Source organism: Neovison vison, chromosome 11 (genome assembly GCF_020171115.1).
Source record: "Neovison vison isolate M4711 chromosome 11, ASM_NN_V1, whole genome shotgun sequence".
NCBI lineage: Eukaryota > Metazoa > Chordata > Mammalia > Carnivora > Mustelidae > Neogale > Neogale vison.
In genome coordinates, this window is record NC_058101.1 from 139,106,695 (window position 1) to 139,127,225 (window position 20,531).

At 39.6% G+C, this 20,531-nt stretch overlaps 1 pseudogene; it reads left to right on the top strand.

The window, feature by feature from the left end:
• The first annotated feature begins 1,040 nt into the window (after positions 1-1,040).
• LOC122890316 lies at positions 1,041-19,889 on the top strand (annotated as a pseudogene).
• Positions 19,890-20,531: the final 642 nt, after the last annotated feature.

Here is a 20,531-nt window from a genome sequence, read left to right on the forward strand (position 1 = left end):
AGGAAAAGCCATGTAAGGGCACAGCAGGAAGGCAACACTGCAACCCAGAAAGAGGCCTCACCAAGAGAGGCATCTTGATCTTAAGCTTCTAGCCTCCAGTACCATGAGAAAATACCATGATGTTGTGTAAGCCACTAAGACTGGGGAATTTTGTTATCGTAGCCCCACAAACTAATGAAATGTGATCGTTCACTTCCTTCTTTGCTACAACCAAGCTGAAAGCAGTGATGGATAATACCACACAGCCACTGCTGATCACATAAGTTGAGCTGGAAAGAGAAGCATTACTATGAGAACTGTTCCAGAACAAAAGAATGAAGAACACAAATCTCACATGCTTCACTTGCCCATCACTCGCAGACATCTAGACTCCTTAAATCACCCTCCTACACTTTTGCCAAAGCCCACTTTCGGCAAGGACTTTGAAATTCATTTCCTCTAAGTGGTAAATAATACAACAGCATGAAGTGTTAAATCACACAGGGACATGTGAATTTAACAGAGAGCCAAGTGTTGAGCTAAAGGGATGATAATCTAATAGTGAAGTATCAACTAGCATCTACCTATCCAACAGTATAAATCTGTTGTGAGCCCAGGAACATTCTCAGGACCAAGCATACAGCTCTAGGGGATAAGAGAACAAAGAAGGTAATTGCTGGGGAGGGGCAAGATGGCGGAGATGTAGGCGACCCTGTTTCAACCAGTCCCCTAAAGTGAGCTAAATATCTACCAGAATACTCTGAACACCCATGAAATCAGCCTGAGATGTAGGATTATACACTTCTGGATCTCTATGGGGGCAGAAGACACCAGTGAAGAAGTAAAGCAGAGTGGGAATGCTCAGACTGATATCGGAGGATAAGCAGAAAGGGGAGGGAGCCACCAGAAGTGACCCACTGGAAAGGAATACCCAGTATGAGAGCACCCTGTGGTTGGGGACCGGCATTAACTTGGAGTCTGGTTGAAGGCACTCAAAAAGAGCAAAAGAGCTTAAGGGGTAACTGGTGTAATCGGGCAGTCACGGGCACGGGCCTAAGCCCATGGACCCAGGACAACCACCAGCAGTGATCACCCATGCCAAAGAGAGTGTGGCGGAGCCTCTGTGGTCCCTGAGCTCATGGCTTTTGGCTGCTTGCACCACCACTGGGCTAGGCACACTCCCACCTGCCCGTGGGAAAATCTGGTGTGGGTGCCAGCTGGCGCTCTTTAGGACTCCAGCCTCCTGCCACCGGCTAAGGGTCTGGATGCTCTAGCCCTTTCTTGAGAGAGCCCAGTGCGATCTCTGGTCGGAATCCCTCAGTGGAGACAGCCTTCTGCAACCTGTGCAATGGTAAAGTCTGGACCCGACAGCAGTCCTGGCAAAGGCAGCCACTGGAAGTGGGCTCCCAGGACCAATACCACTCTTGGTTTTAGTGGCACAGGAGTCCAGAGACAAACAGGTGCCTCGGGCAACCACTGAGATGGTGGCTGGGGGCACACACTGCCTGTGGGAGGTTGCACAGCTCAGCAGAGTTTGCAGAGGGGGAGTCTCTGTGTTCTGGATCATCCAGAGGGGAGCAGACTGAGGCTTCTCTCTGAGGCAGAGGTCTGGGTGTAATCTGCTTTCCACTAAACCTCCAAAAAGCTGAAAAAAGCTGCCAAAGAACAAAAACCTCCAGAGAACAAAGGCCTGAAACACCGGTTTTCACAGAGCCCAGCCCCTTGATAGGTGGCAGGAGGACTCAACCCAAGAAAGACTGACTGAAAAACAATGCGGCAGGCCCCTCCCCCAGAAGGCTAGCAAAAAGAATGAGAGGACAACCATCATAGGGTCCCCATAAAACTGGAAAACCCCAACATCAGGGGAAAAATATATTAAGCTGCTGGTATTGCCCTAAAACCTGTATGTTTCATAGATACAACTTTTTTTTTAAGTTCGTTCTCATGACTCCTGCTGTCTTTAATATTTTTAACCTACCTACCATTATAACTAGAGGCTTAATACAACATATTCCATAATAACGTTTTAACTTGAACTTTTTAAATACATATACCTGTGCTTTATCTTTTCTATTTTTTTAATATACATATAGATATAAGCTTCAAGGTAATCTTATTTCCCTAAGCTATGCTATCCCTATGTATAAACCAGTTTTAATCTCTCTTTATCTCTGGAAAGTTGAGTCCTTTAACAAAGATATCAAGATATACCCAGGAAGAAACAAAATAACCTTCCTTGCCCACACTGAGCTAAATATCTACCAGAGAGGCATCTTGATCTTAAGCTTCTAGCCTCCAGTACCATGAGAAAATACCATGATGTTGTGTAAGCCACTACGACTGGGGAATTTTTTCCCTCCCATCTTTTTCTTCTGTCAGTGTTTGTGTATTTGCTTTTGTTCTGGTATTACATAAATATTATCCTCGGGGTTCATTTGACTGGGCTCTTTTTTTGTTCTTGTCATTTAATTTTGTCGGTTTTTTTGTTTGTCCGTTTTTGCTTATATACTGTATAAATCTTACTTTTGGGTTTCTTTTTCCTCTTTCTCTCTCTCTTTCTCTCCTTTTCTTTTTTCCTTTTTGGTGGTGATTTCCAATTTCTCTGAAATGTTCCAGGGTTCCCCTTGCCTGGATCATGGTTGATATATTCAGCTATACATCCCCTCAACTGCCTCTCACCAAAATAACTAAAAGGAGGAACACCCAACAGAAGAAAAATTCAGAGACTGTGCCCTCTCCATCAGAACTATTGGATATGGACATGAACAGTATTTCAGAAAGGAAATTCAGAGTAACAATTATCTAGGTGATGGCTAGGTGGGAGAAAACCATTTGTGACAACATAGAATATCTAAGAGTGGAAGTGAGAGCCAACCAGGCAGAAGTTAAAAATGCTATCAGTGAGATCCAATCTAATCTAAATACTCTAACAGCTAGGGTAACTGAAGCAGAAGATAGAATTAGTGATCTAGAGGACAAAATGATAGAGAAAAAGGATCAGGAGGAGGCACAGAACAAACAGCTTAGAAGTCATGAAAACAGAATTAGGGAAATAAATGATGCCATGAAAGGTTCCAACATCAGAATTATTGGGATCCCTGAAGGGGTGGAGAAAGAGAGAAGACCAGAAGATATACTTGACAAATTCTGGATGAAAATTTTCCCAATCTGGGGAATGGGTCAAGCATTTGTGTCCTAGAGGCAGAAAGAACATCCACCGAGATCAACGAATCTAGAAAGTCCACGAGGCACTTAATTGTGAAACTCATGAATCATAATTTTAGACAAGAGCTTCTGAGGACAGCTAGGGGTAAGAGATTCCTTACAAATAGGGGCAGGTCCATCAGAATAATATCAGACCTGGCAAAGAAACCTGGCAAGCAAGAAAGAGCTGGCAAGACATATTCAGGGCACTAAATGAGAACATGCACTCAAGAATACTTTATCCAGCAAGGCTGACATTCAAAATGGATGGAGAGATAAAGAGCTTCCAAGACTGGCAAGGTTTAAAAGAGTATATGACCACCAAGCCAGCACTAGAAGAAATATTACAAGGGGTTCTATAAAAGAAGAAAGAACCAAAGAGTGACATAGGTCAGAAATTTACAGAGACACGGCATCAGGGAAATACAAGTCAAAACCACAATGAGCTACCACCTCACACCAGTCAGAATGGCTAAAATTAACAAGTCAGGAAATGACAGATGCTGGCGAGGATGCGGAAAAAGGGGAACCCTCTTACACTGTTGGTGGGAATGCAAGCTGGTGCAACCACTCTGGAAAACAGCATGGAGGTTCCTCAAAAAGTTGAAAATAGAACTACTCTATGACCCAGAGATTGCACTACTGGGTATTTTCCCTAAAGATACAAACGTAGTGATCCAAAGGGGCACGTGCACCCAAATGTTTATAGCAGTTATGTCTACAATAGCCAAACTATGGAAAGAACCTAGATGTCCATCAACAGATGAATGGATAAAGAAGACGTGGTATATATACACAATGGAATACTATGCAGCCATCAAAAGAAATGAAATCTTGCCATTTGTGATGACATGGATGGAACTAGAGGGTATCATGCTTAGTGAAATAAGTCAATTGGAGAAAGACAACTATCATATGATCTCCCTGATATGAGGAAGTAGAGATGTAATGCTGGGGGTTTGGGGGGTAGGAAAAGAATAAATGAAACAAGATGGGAGCAGGAGGGAGACAAACCATAAGAGACTCTTAATCTCGCAAAACAAACTGAGGGTTGCAGGGGGGAGGGGGGTCGGGAAAGGAGAGTGGGGTGGTGGACATTGCGGAGGGTATGTGCTATGGTGAGTGCTGTGAAATGTGTAAACCTGGCGATTCACAGACCTGTACCCCTGGGGATAAAAATACATTATATGTTTATAAAAAAATTAAAAATTAAAAATTAAAAAAAAGAGAAATTTACAGAGGCAATCCATAGAAACAAGGACTTCACAGGCAACATGATGTCAATAAAAACATATCTTTCAATAATCACTCTCAATGTGAAAGGCCTAAATGCTCCCATAAAACATCACAGGGTTGCAGATTAGATAAAATGACAGGACCTGTCCATAGGCTGTCTACAAGAGACACATTTGGAATCTAAAGAAACATACAGACTGAAAGTGAAGGGATGGAGAAACATCTTTCATGCCAACAGGCCTCAAAAGAAAGCTGGGGTAGCAATTCTCGTATCAGATAAATTAGATGTTAAACTGAAGACTATAGTCAGAGATAAAGAAGGATACCACATCATTCTTAAAGAGCCTATCCACCAAGAAGATCTAACAACGGTAAATATTTATGCCCCCAATATGGGAGCAGCCAATTACATAAGCCAACTGTTAATAAAAATAGTGATATTAATATGAATACGTTAATTGTAGGGATCTTAACACGCCACTCTTAGTAATAGATCATCCAAGCAGAAAATCAATAAAGAAACAAGAACTTTGAATGACACACTGGACCAGATGGAACTCACAGATAAACAAAGAACATTCCACCCAAAAACAACAGAATACTCATTCTTCTCAAGTGCACATGGAACTTTCTCCAGAGTAGACCACATATTGGGTCACAAACCAGGGATCAACCAATACCAAAAGATTAAGATTATTCCCTGCATATTCTCAGACAACAATACTTTGAAACTGGAACTCAACCACAGGAAAGAGTTTGGAAGGAATTCAAACACTTGGAAGCTAAAGACCAAGCTGCTCAAGAATGTTTGGATCAACCAGGAAATCAAAGAAGAACTAAAACAATTCATGGAAACCAATGAGAATGAAGACATATCAGTCCAAAACCTATGGGATACAGCAAAGGTGGTCTTAAGAGGGAAATACATAGCCATCCAAGCCTCACTCAAAAAAATAAAAAAAATCCCAAATATACCAGCTCTCTTTACACCTTAAAGAACTGGAAAACCAACAACAAATTAAGCCAAAACTATGCACAAGGAGGGAAATAATCAGGATTAGAGCAGAGATCAGCGAGATAGAAACTAGAGATATAGTAGAACACATCGACAAAACTAGAAGCTGATTCTTTGAAAGAATTAATGAGATCTATAAACCACAGGCCAAACTAATCCAAAAGAAAAGAGAGAGGACCCAAATTAATAAAATTATGAATGAAAGGGGAGAGATCACAACTAACACCAAGGAAATAGAAACAATCATCAGAAATTATTATCAACAGTTATATGCCAATAACTTAAGCAACCTAGAAGAAATGGATGCATTCCTGGAAACCTGTAAACTTCCAACACTGAATCAGGAAGAAATTGACAACCTGAATAAACCAATATCTAGTAACAAGATTGAAGCAGTGATCAAAAACCTCCCAACAAGAACCCAGAACCTGACAGATTCCCTGGGAAATTCTATCAAACATTCAAAGAAGAAATAATACCTATTCTCCTGAAGCCATTTCAAAAAATAGGAACAGAAGGAAAACCTTCAGACTCTTTCTATGAAGCTAGCATTACACTAATCCCCAAACCAGGCAAAGACGCCATCAAAAAGGAGACTCTCAGACCAATATCTCTAATGAATATGGATGCCAAGATTCTCAACAAGATTCTAGCTAGTAGGATCCTACGGTACATTAAAAAGATTATCTACCATGAACAGGTGGGCTTTATCCCTCGGTTACAAGGGTGGCTCAACATTCACAAATCAATTAATGTTATAGAACAAATCAATAAGAGAAGAGAGAAGAACCACATGGTCCTCTCAATTGATGCAGAAAAAGCATCTGACAAGATACAGCATCCGTTCCTAATTAAAATGGTTCAAAGTACAGAGATAGAGGGAACATTCCTCAACTTCATAAAATCTATGAAAAACCCACACTGAATATCATTCTCATTGGAGAAAAGCTGACAGTCTTCTTTTTGAAATCAGGAACACGACAAAGATGCCCACTCTCATCACTGTTGTTCAACATAGTACTAGAAGCCCTACCAATAGCTAGGACTTCAAAAAAAAAAAACAGACAACAAAAAGAAATAAAAGGTACTCAAATTGGCAAAGAAGAAGTCAAAATCTCTCTCTTCACAGATGACATGATACTTTATATGGAAAACCCAAACTACTCCATCCCCAAAACTACTAGACTCTACCCTCAAACTACTAGAACTCATACAGCAATTCAGTAATGTGGCAGGATACAAAATTGGTGCACAGAAATCAGTTGCTTTCTTATACACTAACAATGAAAATACAGAAAGGGAAATTAGAGAATCGATCCCATTTACTATAGCACCAAGAACCCTAAGATACCTGGAAATAAACCTAACCAAAGAGGTAAAGTATCTGTACTCGGGGGAACTACAGAACACTCATGAAAGAAACTGAAGACACAAAAAGATGGGAAAACATTCCATGCTCATGGATCAGAAGAATAAACATTGTTAAAATGTCTATACTACTCAGAGCAATCTATACTTCTAATGCCATCCCAATCAAAATTCTACTGAAATTTTTCAAAGTGCTGGAACAAACAATCCTAAAATTTGTATGGAACCAGAAGAGACCCCAAATTGTTAAGGAAATGTTGAAAAAGAAAAACAAAACTGGAGGCATTATGTTACCTGACTTTAAGCTTTACTACAAAGCTGTGATCACCAAGACAGCATGGTACTGGCACAGAAACAGACACATAGACCAGTGGAACAGAGTAGAGAGTCCAGATATGGGCCCACAACTCTATGGTCAAATAATCTTCAACAAAGCAGGAGAAAATATCCAGTGGAAAAAAAGACAGTCTCTTCAATAAATGGTGCTGGGAAAATTGGACAGCTATGTATAGAAGAATGAAATTTGACCATTCTCTTACACCATACACAAAGATAAACTTGAAATGGATAAAAGACCTCAATGTGAGGCAGGAATCTCTCAAACTCCTAGAGGAGAACATAGGCAGTAACCTCTTCAACATCAGTCACAGCACCTTCTTTCAAGACAGGTCCCCAAAGGCAAAGGACACAAAAGTAAAAATGAACTTTTGGGACTTCCTCAAGATCAAAAGCTTCTGTACAGCAAAGGAAACAGTCAACAAAACAAAGAGGCAACCCACAGAACAGGAGAAGATATTTGCAAATGACAATACAGACAAAGGGCTGATACCCAAGATCTATAAAGAACTCCTCAAACTCAACACAAACAAGACAGATAATCACGTAAAAAAAATGGGCAGAAGACAAGAACAGACACTTCTCCAAAGAAGACATACAAATGGCTAACAGACACATGAAAAAATGTTCATCGTCATTAGCCATCAGGGAGATTCAAATCAAAACCACATTGAAATACCACCTTACACCGGTTAGAATAGCCAAAATTAACAAGACAGGAAACAAGAGTTGGAGAGGATGTGGAGAAAGGAGAAGCCTCTTACACTGTTGGTGGGTATACAAGTTGATGCAGCCACTTTGGAAAACAGTGTGAAGATTCCTTAAGAAATTGAAAATAGAGCTACCTTATGACCCGCAACTGCACTACTGGGTATTTACTTAAAAAATACAGATGTAGTGAAAAGAAGGGTCATCTGTATCCCAATGTTCATAGCAGCAATGGCCACAGTCACCAAACTGTGGAAGGAACCAAGATGCCCTTCAACGGACGAATGGATAAAGAAAATATGGTTCATTTATACAATGGAGTATTATGCCTCCATCAGAAAGGATAAATACCCAACTTCTGTATCAACATGGACGGGACTAGAAGAGATTATGCTGAGTGAAATTCAAGTCAAGCAGAGAGAGTCAGTTATCATATGGTTTCACTTAATTGTGGAGCATAAGGAATAGCACAGAGGACACTGGGTGAAGAAGAGAAGGGAGTTGGGGGAAATCGAAGGGGAGACGAACCATGAGAGACTGTGGACTTTGAGAAACAAACTGAGGGTTTTGGAGGGGAGGGGGTGCGGGGTTGGGTGAGCCTGGTGGTGTGTATTAAGGAGGGCAGGTACTGAATGGAGTACTGGGTGTGATGCATAAACGATTAATCTTGGAACACTGAAAAAATAAAATTAAAAATAATTTTTAAAAAAGAAGGTAATTGCCTGAATTGTGAGGCTCATAGGTATTGAGAAAAATGATACGTAAGTAGGCTATAATACAGGGTGTTGAAGATCATAATAGAACTATGGACAAAGTGTTGTAGGAGCACAGAGCTTCAGACTTGAGCTGGATAATGGATGTGTGTGTGTACATCTCTTTATATATGTACCTATATACACAAAGGTACATATAAGCTGCATTTTACTATAGGTTTGTTTATATTATAGGCATGTATACATTATTGTGTTTGTATATATGTACATATACATGCCTATGTATGAGTATGTGTGTGTAAAATCAAGGCCTCACTAAAAGAACAGCTAATGCTCATTGGATACTTAAATACTATGTGCCAAGTACACTGTCTTCATGTGTTTCATCCTCACAACAAACTGTGGTGTAGAAAAATATCATTATCCTTGTGTTTGCAAACAAACAAGGAAACTGAAACATCGAGAGGTTAAATTGTCCAAGATCACACAACCAGTAAGCTGCAGAACTGGGATTTCTACCCAAGCAAGATAGCTAGAGAGCCTGCCCTCCCAGCTGCTATGTTTCAGTGTCTCTGCCTGATCCTCCCAGGAGCCCTGAAAATCTACCACAGGCACATAATGCCAAATCTGGGAAGTCTTTAGGTAGTCATAATTGTATTCAAGATTTTCTGTTGCAGGAAAGAGAAACCTACCAAAGCAATTCAAATACCCAGGGAGTATGGTATGGGACATTCTGTCAGAAGGAAGCAAGGTGGGGCCCCATGGGAACAGGACCTGGTCACCGGGAGTCCTCAGGGACCATTGCACCTCTTCTCTCTGCCACCTCCCTGCTCTCTGTGGTCACAAGATCTCCCTTCTTAGCTCTCCCTGTTCTAAATCTCCACTTCTTCCTGCAGACCAACTTTCTCTATGCCCAGATTTGAAATGGTCTGTTTCAGCTCAATAGCACTTTTCAGTTCAAGTGGCCAAAATCTGTCTCACTTTGTTGAAGACAGGAAATTTGACTAGTCATTAGCCAGGTTGCAGATTAAAAGTGGTGCTATGTAAGTGGGGTACCCAGAGACTTAAGGCACAACCTTAGCCAAACCCCCCTGCCACAGGGGCTCAGAGTGGGAGGCTATTAAAGCAGACAGGATGGGCGGTACTCCGCTACAGGCCAGACAGACACATACAAACATCCTCCTCCTAGGTGATCCTGACTAAAATTAAGCACTTTTAAAAAATACTCAACTTACTTAAACTAAAAACAAAAACAGGGACACCTGAGTGACTCATACAACTGTCTGCCTTTGCCTCAGATTGTGATCTCCAGGTCCTGGGATCAAGCCTAGTCAAGTCGGGCTCTCTACTCAGTGGGGAGTCTTCTCCCTCTCCATGGGTCCCTTCCCCAACCACGTGCGTGAATGCATTTGCTGTCTGTCTGTCTGTCTCTCAAATAAAATAAATAAATAAACAAACTAACTAAAAACAAAACCAAAAATAGTTCACCAATTTCTCTTAACCCCAACCCTGGCAACCACCAATCTGTTCTCTGTGCCTTCGTATGTATATACTTTTAGATTCCACATATAAGTGAGATCATACAATGCTTCTCTTTCTCTGTCTTATTTTACTTAGCATAATACCCTCAAGGTCCATCTGTGTTTTCAAATGGCAAGATTTCATTCTTTTTTAGAGCTGAATATTATTCCACTGTGTGTGCACATGAGTGCATGCATATGTGTGTGTATATGCTACAATTTCTTTATCCATTTATCTATCAGTGGGCATGTAGGTTGCTTCCATATCTTGGCTATTATAAATGCTGCCTCATGCTCTTGGGGGTGCATATCTTTTTTAGTTACTGGTTTTTTTTTTTCTTCAGATAAATACAAAGAAGTGGGATTGCTGGATCATATGGCAGCTCTATTTTTTATTTTTTTGATACTTTCTTCCATAGTGGCTACATCAATTTCCATTCCCACCAGCAGTGCCCAAAAGTTCCCTTTTCTCCACATTCTCACCAACACTTGTTACGTCAAGTCTTTTTGATAATAGATAGTTCAACAGATGTAAGGTGATACCTCATTGCGGTTTGGGTTTATAATCCCCTGATGATTACTAAGGTAGAGTATCTTTTCATGTACCTATTGGCCATCTGTATTACTTCTTCGGAAAAATTTCTGTTCAGATCTCCTGCCCAGTTTTTTTTTTTTTTTTAAGATTTTATTTATTTATTTGACAGAGAGAGATCACAAGTAGGTAGAGCGGCAAGGAAGCAAGCTCCCTGCTGAACATAGCCCAATGCAGGGCTCTATCCCAGGACCCTGAGATCATGACCTGAGCCAAAGGCAGAGGCTTTACCCACTGAGCCACCCACGTGTCCCTTCTGTCCAGATTTGAATCAGAATTTTTGAGTGTATGTGTGTGTGTGGTTTTTTTTTTCTTGCTATTGAGTTGTATGAGTTCTTTACATATTTTAGATATTAGCTCTGTATCACATCCATGATTTGCTAGTATTTTCTCCCATGCAGTAAGCTGCCTTTTCATTTTGTTGATGGTTTCCTTTGCTATGCAGAAGCTTTTTAGTTTGATGTGGTCCCACACATGTGTTTTTCCTTTGGTTACCTTTGCTTTTAAAAAAAAAAATTTTTTTTTTATTAACATATAATGTATTATTTGCCCTAGGGGTATAGGTCTGGGAATCATCAGGCTTACACTTCTCATAGCACTCAACATATTACATACCCTCCCCAACGTCCATAACCCAACCACCCTATCCCTACCCACCCCCACTGCCCCCCAGCAACCCTGTTCGTTTTGTGAGATTAAGAGTCTTTTATGGTTTTTCTCCCTCCTGATCCCATCTTGTTTCATTTTTTCCTTCCCTACCCCCACAACCCCCTGCCCTGCCTCTCAAATTCCTCACATCAGAGAGAACATATGATAGTTGTCTTTCTCTGATTGACTTATTTTGCTCAGCATAATACCCTCTAGTTCCATCCATGTTGTTGCAAATAGCAGTATGTCATTTCTTTTGATGGCTGCATAGTATTCCATTGTATGTATATGTGTGTGTGTGTGTGTATAAAATATAATCACATTTTCTTTTCCCATTCATCTGTTGTTGGACATCTAGGTTCTTTCCATAGTTTGGTTGCCTTTGCCTTTAGTGTCAAATCTGAACAATCATCACTGAGACCAATGTCAAAGAGCTTACATGTTTTCTTCCAAAAGTTTTATGGTTTCAGGTCTTATGTTTAAGTTCTTAAACCATTCTGAGCTCGTTATGTGTATAGTTTAAGCTAGGGGTCCAGGTTCATTCTTTTGCATTTGGCTGTCCAGTTTTCCCAGCACCACTTATTGAAAAGACTGTCCTTTGCTCATTTTTGTATTCCTGGGTCCTTTGTCATAAATTAATTAACCAAATATGCATGTGTTTATTTCTGGGGTCTTGACTCTATTTCATTGAACTATGTCTCTGTTTTTCTGCTGATACCGTACTGTTTTGATTATCTCAGCTTTGAAATATAATTTGAAATCAGGGAGCATGCTGCTTCCACGTTTGTTCCTTTTCTTCAAGATTACTCGGGCTGTTTAAGTCTTCCATAATCCCATACAAATTTTAGAACTGTTTGTGCTATTTCTTTGAAAATGTCATTGGTATTTCAATATGGATTGCAGGGGCGCCTGGGTGGTTCCGTGGGTTAAAGCCTCTGCCTTCGGCTCGGGTCATGATCTCAGGGTCCTGGGATCGAGCCCCACGTTCTCTCTCTCTGCCTGCCTCTGCCTGCCTCTCTTCTCTCTCTCTGCCTGCCTCTCTGCCTGTTTGTGATCTCTCTCAAATAAATAAATAAAATCTTTTAAAAAAATATGGATTGCAGTGAATTTGTAGATTGCTTTGGGTAGTGTGGACTTTTTAACTACTAATTCTTGCAGTCTGTGAGCATAGAGTATCTTTCCATTTATTTGTTTCTTCCTCAATTTCTTTCATTAATGTCATAGTTTTCAGGATATAGATCTTGGTCTAATTTACTCTTGGGTTTGTTATTCTTTCTAATGCAATGGTAAACAGGACTGTTTTCTTAATTTCTCTTTCTTATAGAGACCAGATGTCCATTGACAGACAAATGGATAAAGATTACGTGGTATGCATATACAATAGAATACTACTCAGCCATCAAAAAATCCAAAATCTTGTTATTTGCAACAACACGGATGGAACTAGAGGGTATTACCCCAAATGAAATAAGTCAGAGAAAAATAATTATCATATGATCGCACTCATATGTGGAATTTAATAAACAAAACAGAAGATCATAGAGGAAGGGAGGGAAAATAAAATGAAATCAGAGAGGAAGACAAACTATAAGAGACTCTTAATCATAGAAAACAAACGGAGGGCTGCTGGAGGGGTGAGGGGTGGGGGATGGGGAACTGGGTGTTGGGCATTAAGGAGAGCATGTGATGTAATGAGCACTGGATATTATGTAAGACTGATGAATCACTGATCTCTATCTCTGAAACTAATAATATATGTTAATTAATTGAATTCAAAAAATTTAAAAAGCATAAAAGAACCGCAAAAGATATTTCTCTTCCTTACAATTTGTCATTAATGTTTAGAAATACAATATTTTTATGTATTGGTTTTGTATCCTGCAATTTTACTGAATTCATTTATTCATTCTAATGGGGATTTTTTTTGTGTGTGTGTGGCATCTTTAGGGAGATATATAGATATATAGATAGCGAGATATATATCACATCATCTACAAATAGTGACTTCTTTCCAACTACAAATACTTCTTTCCAACCTGGATGCCTTTCATTTATTTTTTGTCCTTAATTGCTCTGGCCAGGACTTCCAATATTATGTTGAATAAAAGTGGCAAGAGTGAGCATCTTTATCTTGTTCCTGATCTTAGGAAAAAAATAATCACTTGTTTTAAATGCAAAAAGTACATCATTTAGTCTCCTTAAAAAAACACAGACCAAAACCAAAAAAACAAAAAAAGCAAAAAAAAAACAAAACAAAAAAAGCAAAAAAAAAAAAAAAAAAGACTGCAGACTACTGTTATTCTCTTTTTGAAGTAGCTGAACCCAATGTGCCATGAAATCTATAAATATGTTGTTCCAAGTAAGCAGTGGTGAATCTCAGAACAGCATGTAGCATATAATACGTAGAGAAATGGAAAAGGATGTGACAATATCTGAGGTGAGATATATGAATTATTTTAAAAAGTGAAACAGGTGCCAACACTATAAGGAATAATAATCAATTCCCACGGGGAAGCAGTACTCACAATTTGCTTAAGTTAAGGCATTAAGGAACAAATATTTACAGGTCCCAACATAACCTATGAGTGGAAAACAAGTAGGCCAGAATTCATCTTCTTATTTTTAAGACTGACATATTAATTTATCTGGTTAATTTATTAGACTAACCCTTAGACTATATTAATTTAAAATAAATGAGTATAAAGTAGATGATCCTTAATCCAAACTATAGAAAGTATCTTTTTTCTTCTGTAGAACATAGATAAAGTAAATCAGTTGAAAAAAATTTGCTTGGGGTGACAAACTAAAACATGAATATTTTTCCAAGTTAAGACTTAGTCTGCTATTTTAGGCAAGATTCTAAAAATAAGTATGAGCTTGGCAATCTAGCATCATGTTTAACTACAGTTAGACTATTCTGGCTGTACCAATAACTGAGTGATCTTGAGTAAGTTATTAAACTCTCCAGGTTAATTTATTAGAAAAAGGGGAGAGATAACATACACATGAGGTGATTCAAAAGCATGAGAAGAGCCCATCCTACATAAAGCATATAGAACAATGCAGTCGCTTTATAATTACTAATAATTACTAGCGCTTTCTTTCAGTGGGCTCTCTGGCATATGCATTGAGAACAATCACTCAGTCCTCACCACTCAGAGTCTCATTTGACACTATCCTCCTGGTTTCTCAGTCTAAAAAGCATTCTTTTCTTCTGCTTTTTTTCTTCTTCTGATATCTAGTATCTCTTGTATTTTACCAAAATATCAATTACATTTCTGGTTTTGAAATTCCAACCTTTTCATTCCTTTCAAGTCAATGAATTAAAAAATATGTTTGTTACCTGAGAATTCAACTCAGACACATTATTTTATTTATAAAGGATTATCCTCAAATACGCTTCTAATTCCAGTCCTCAGAATGCTACTGAAATACGTGATAAAGTGTGCTTCCCTGTTAGCATCTATCACCTCCTCCTTTTCCTTTTTTGGCATAAGTCTGGACTAACATACAATTTTGGGAGCTGTTGTAAAGCTATTGATAAAGTGGGGGAAACCAAACAGAAATAGATAGATGCTTAAAGCAGTCTGTATCAGATACTGAATCACCGCAGGGATGTCTCATCCTCATCTCATATGCAAAGTAGAAGTGTTAACACAAACCAGCCTCCCAGCAATAGTATAAATAGCACCTGAAAGACATGGAATTTTTGTGGAGCATCACAAAATAGCAATATATTTGACTGCATTAAATAATCTCAGAATATTCTTAGTAGCAGAAAATATATATCACATGTTATATATATTAATATTTTAAAAAATATATCATAAACACAGGTCCACATAAGTGAGGGGAAAGCTAACTCTAAAACTATGTATGATTAGCTACTTACACGTTTTCTATTACTCTTTGGGTGGTACTTGTTTGTTAATTTGGGGGATGACCTAGGTATTTCTGAGGATTTGAGCTAAAGTTTTAAAATAATAATTGCAGAAAAAGTAAAATTGAGAAAAATCTATTTATTTACATAATATTTTCTAAGCATTAGGGAAAGACCTCTGTTTTCCAGACAGCAGAATAGCTGAGTGTGGCTCACTGGAGGCCTGTACCCACAAGGACACAGGTGGAAGAAATTCCATCATTGCATTCCTTTCACTGTGTCAGGGCATCGGGAAATAGTGGTGAACAACAGTTATTGCTCTTATAAAGCTTATAGTTCAATGGGGAGGGTAGACACTGGAACAAATGTTTATAGTTGTGACAAAGGTTATGAAACAAAAGTGCAAGTGGAAGGGCCATAGAAATGGACAGTTGGGGTAACCTAGCCTGAGCAATCAAGAGAAATTCTTTAAGGAAGTAACATTTCAACTAGGTCTTGGTGAGAGAAAGTGGGAAAAAGTGAGAAAGAGCCAATAAAGTGAAGGCAGTAGGGCTGGGTTTAGTGTGGAGAAGAGAGGTCTAAGCACCTGACTATGTAATCATCTGAGATGGAAACTATTCTAGAGGTTGAGCATTGGGCCAATATATAGAAGCTTGAGAGGGGGGGAAACAGTAAAACAAAATGACAAAAAAGAGTAAGCATGAGCCACCATAGGCCTATTATCATCATTCCCTGAAAGGAGCACCAGTTGTCCCAGCTGCCCCAGTTACCATGACAGCAACCATGACAGGCAAGGCCAGGACCCAGGAGCCACCCACCTTCAGCACTATTGACACCAAGCCTGGCACCACCAGCACCACTAGAAGAGGCAGGGGCACAGGGAGCAGGCCCAAGTGACCTCACATCCATGGTGCCTGCTCTTGGGCACAAGGTCATTGTAACAAAATGTTTGGGGAATAGTTCAGTGTAAGACATGGATAAAGAAGAGGTGTAAAAAGATTATCCACCATGACAAGGTGGGATTCATCCCTGGGCTACAAGGATGGTTCAACATTCGCAAATCAATCAATGTGATAGAACAAATTAATAAGAGAAGAGAGAAGAACCACACGGTCCTCTCAATTGATGCAGAAAAAACATTTGGCAAAATATAGCATCTGTTCCTGATTAAAACACTTTAAAGTATAGGGATAGAGGGAACATTCCTGAACTTCATAAAATCTATCTATGAAAGACCCACAGCAAATATCATCCTCAATGGGAAAAAGCTTGCAGCCTTCCCGTTGAGATCAGGAACACGACAAGGATGCCCACTCTCACCACTCTTGTTCAACATAGTATTAGAGGTCCTAGCAACAGCAATCAGACAACAAAGAGAAATAAAGTTATCCAAATTGGCAATGAAGAAGTCAAACTCTCTCTCTTCGCAGATGACATGATTCTTTATATGGAAAACCCAAAAGACTCCACCCCCAAACTACTAGAACTCATCAGCAATTCAACAATGTGTCAAGATACAAAGTCAATGTACAGAAATCAGTGGCTTTCTTATACACTAACAACAAAAATACAGAAAGGGAAATTAGAGAATCGATTCCATTTACTATAGCACCAAGAACCATAAGATACCTGGGAATAAACCTAACCAAAGAGGTAAAGGAACTGTACTCGAGGAACTACAGAACACTCATGAAAGAAATTGAAGAAGACACAAAAAGATGGAAGACCATTCCATGCTCTTGGATCAGAAGAATAAACATTGTTAAAATGTCTATACTGCCTAGAGCAGTCTATACTTTTAATGCCATTCCGATCAAAATTCCACCGGTATTTTTCAAAGAGCTGGAGCAAATAATCCAAAAATTTGTATGGAATCAGAAGAGACTCCAAATTGCTAAGGAAATGTTGAAAAAACAAAAATAAAACTGGGGGCATCACGTTACCTGATTTCAAGCGTTACTACAAAGCTGTGATCACCAAGACAGCATAGTACTGGCATAAAAACAGACACATAGACCAGTGGAACAGAGTAGAGAGTCCAGATATGGACCCTCAACTCTATGGGCAAATAATCTTCAACAGAACAGGAAAAAATATACAGTGGAAAAAAGAAAGTCTCTTCAATAAATGGTGCTGGGGAAACTGGACAGCCATATGTAGAAGAATGAAACTCGACCATTCTCTTACACCATACACAAAGATAAACTCAAAATGGATAAAAGACCTCAACGTGAGACAAGAATCCATCAGAATCCTAGAGGAGAACATAGGCAGTAACCTCTTCAGTATCAGCCACAGCAACTTCTTTCAAGATATGTCTCCAAAGGCAAAGGAAACAAAAGCAAAAATGAACGTTTGGGACTTCATCAAGATCAAAAGCTTCTTTTGAAAGGAAACAAAGCAAAGGAAACAGTCAACAAAACAAAGAAGCAACCCACGGAATGGGAGAAGATATTTGCAAATGACAATACAGACAAAAGGTTGATATCCAGATCTATAAAGAACTCCTCAAACTCAACACACACAAAACAGACAATCATATAAAAAGGGCAGAAGATATGAACAGACACTTCTCCAGTGAAGACATACAAATGGCTATCAGACACACGAAAAAATGTTCATCATCACTAGCCATCAGGGAGATTCAAATTAAAACCACATTGAGATACCACCTTACACCAGTTAGAATGGCCAAAATTAGCAAGACAGGAAAAAACATGTGTTGGAGGGGATGTGGAGAAAGGGGAACCCTCTTCCACTGTTGGTGGGAATGCAAGTTGGTGCAGCCACTTTGGAGAACAGTGTGGAGATTCCTCAAGAAATTAAAAAATAGAGCTTCCCTATGACCCTGCAATTGCACTCCTGGGTATTTACCCCAAAGATACAGATGGAGTGAAAAGAAGGGCCATCTGTGCCCCAATGTTTATAGCAGCAATGGCCACGGTCGCCAAACTGTGGAAAGAACCAAGATGCCCTTCAACAGACGAATGGATAAGGAAGATGTGGTCCATATACACTATGGAGTAATATGCCTCCATCAGAAAGGATGAATACCCAATTTTTGTAGCAACATGGACGGGACTGGAAGAGATTATGCTGAATGAAATAAGTCAAGCAGAGAGAGTCAATTATCATATGGTTTCACTTAACTGTGGAGTATAACAAATAGCATGGAGGACAAGGGGAGATGGAGAGGAGAAGGGAGTTGAGGGAAATTGGAAGGGGAGGTGAACCATGAGAGACTATGGACTCTGAAAAACAATCTGAGGGTTTTGAAGGGGTGGGGGGTGAGAGGTTGGGGGAACCAGGTGGTGGGTATTAGAGAGGGCATGTATTGCCTGGAGCACTGGGTGTGGTGCAAAAACAATGAATACTGTTACGATGAAAAGAAATTTAAAAAAATAAATAAATAAAATGAAAAGAAGAGGTGAAATATATCTACAATGGAATATTATTCAGCCATTAAAGGTGGCTCTGTGGCGCAATGGAATATTATTCAGCCATTAAAAAGGATGCTGTCTTGCTATTTGCAATGACATGGATGGACTTGGAGACTATAATGCTAAACAAAAGAAGTCAAATAAGTACAAACACCATATGATTTCAATCATATGTAGAATTTAAGAAACAAAACAAACAAGCAAAGGGAAAAAAAAGGCTCAACTACAGAGAACAAACTGATGGTTCCCAGAGGGGATGTGGGTGGAGAAATGGGGGAAACGGGTGATGGGGATGAAGGAGGGCACCTGTTGTGATGAGCACAGGGTGAAGTGTGGAAGTGCTGAATCACTGTATTATACACCTGAAGCTAATATTACACTGTATGTTAACTAACTGGGATTTAAGTAAAAGCTTGAGGAAAAAAAAGAAATTGGTATGATTTCATCAACATGAATGACACCAAGAAGATATATGTGTACTCCAGACTGCCATAAACAAGAACAACCCCAGAAAGTCCCTTCACAGTGTTTGAGATACTGTGGAGTTTGATCTTGTTGAAAGAGGAAAGGGAAAGGTGACAGGGCTCTGGTGGAGCTTTAGTGTGAGGCTATAAATACACAGCAGATGGTAACAATGGACCATGTTATCCACGTCACAGGGGTCCTCCACACAATTACCCACAGAAGTACCAGAATAGTGAGAGTGGGGCAAGAAGGAATGCATGGATCGGTTCCCAACTTAGTACACACGGAGACCCTATGGGCATCAACCCTCTTGTGCAGGAACAAGATGTGGAAGAAGCTGACAAGCTGTGTGCAGGAGAACAAGGTACAGTGAGACAGAATGTATCAAGATTAGAGACCACAATTCCACAGCAGTCCTCCTCGCCAAAGACAGCCTAAAGAAGACAGCAAGGAAGAAGGTAAGGAAAACAGGGGAGATGGGTCAACACCCATCTCAACATCGGTACTATCCCAACTTAAATTACCCACATGGACACCCAAAAAACCCTAAGCCACATGATGGCAAAGAGACAAAAGCTGCTGATTCATCAGCTGAGAATTCATCTGCTCCTGAGGCTAAACAGGGCAGAGCTGAGATAATAGTACTGGCTCACCAGCTATACTATCTCTATACCACCATCTGGTTTACTCAACCAAAAAAAGGAAATGAACATGAAATTCCAGCAGTAAAAAATGCACGAAAGGATGGAGCTGGAGACTTTAAGTGCCTGCTTTTTGTCCACTGACCAGATAAACAAAACTATCTGCATTACCTATGCAGCATGGGGGTTTTATTTCTTCTTACTAATGACAAATGTGGTTTTAAAAAAAAAAAAGGCTGGTTATTCTCAATACATCTCTAAAAGATTTTTAAATCATTTCATATCTGATCACCTTAAGATTTTTAAGAACCTCAGATGCCTGGGTGGCTCAGTTGGATAAGCGTTTGCCTTCAGCTCAGGTCATGATCCCAGAGTCCCAGGATTGAGCCCCACATCTTCTCAGCGGGGAATCTCTTTTTCCTCTGCCCCTAATCCAGCTCATGTTCTCTCACTCTCTCAAATAAATGAAATCTGCAAACAAACAAAAAACAGATTTTTAAGAACCTTGTTTTTATTTGTAATAAACGTTTATAACTTGGGGGTGCCTGGCTGGCTCAGCATGCAACTCTTGATCTCAGGGTTGTGTGTTTTGGCTCTACATTGGGTGTAGAGATTACTTGAAAAATAAAATCTTTACAGAAACAAAGTTTACAACTTGATTTTTACAAAAAGTTTTTACAAAGAGCAAGCACCTATTAATACAAGTGTTTAAGGAAAGAGAGAAGAAAGAAAGAAAGACAGGGAGGGAGGGAGGAAGAATGAAGGAAGGAAAGAGAAAGAAAGAGA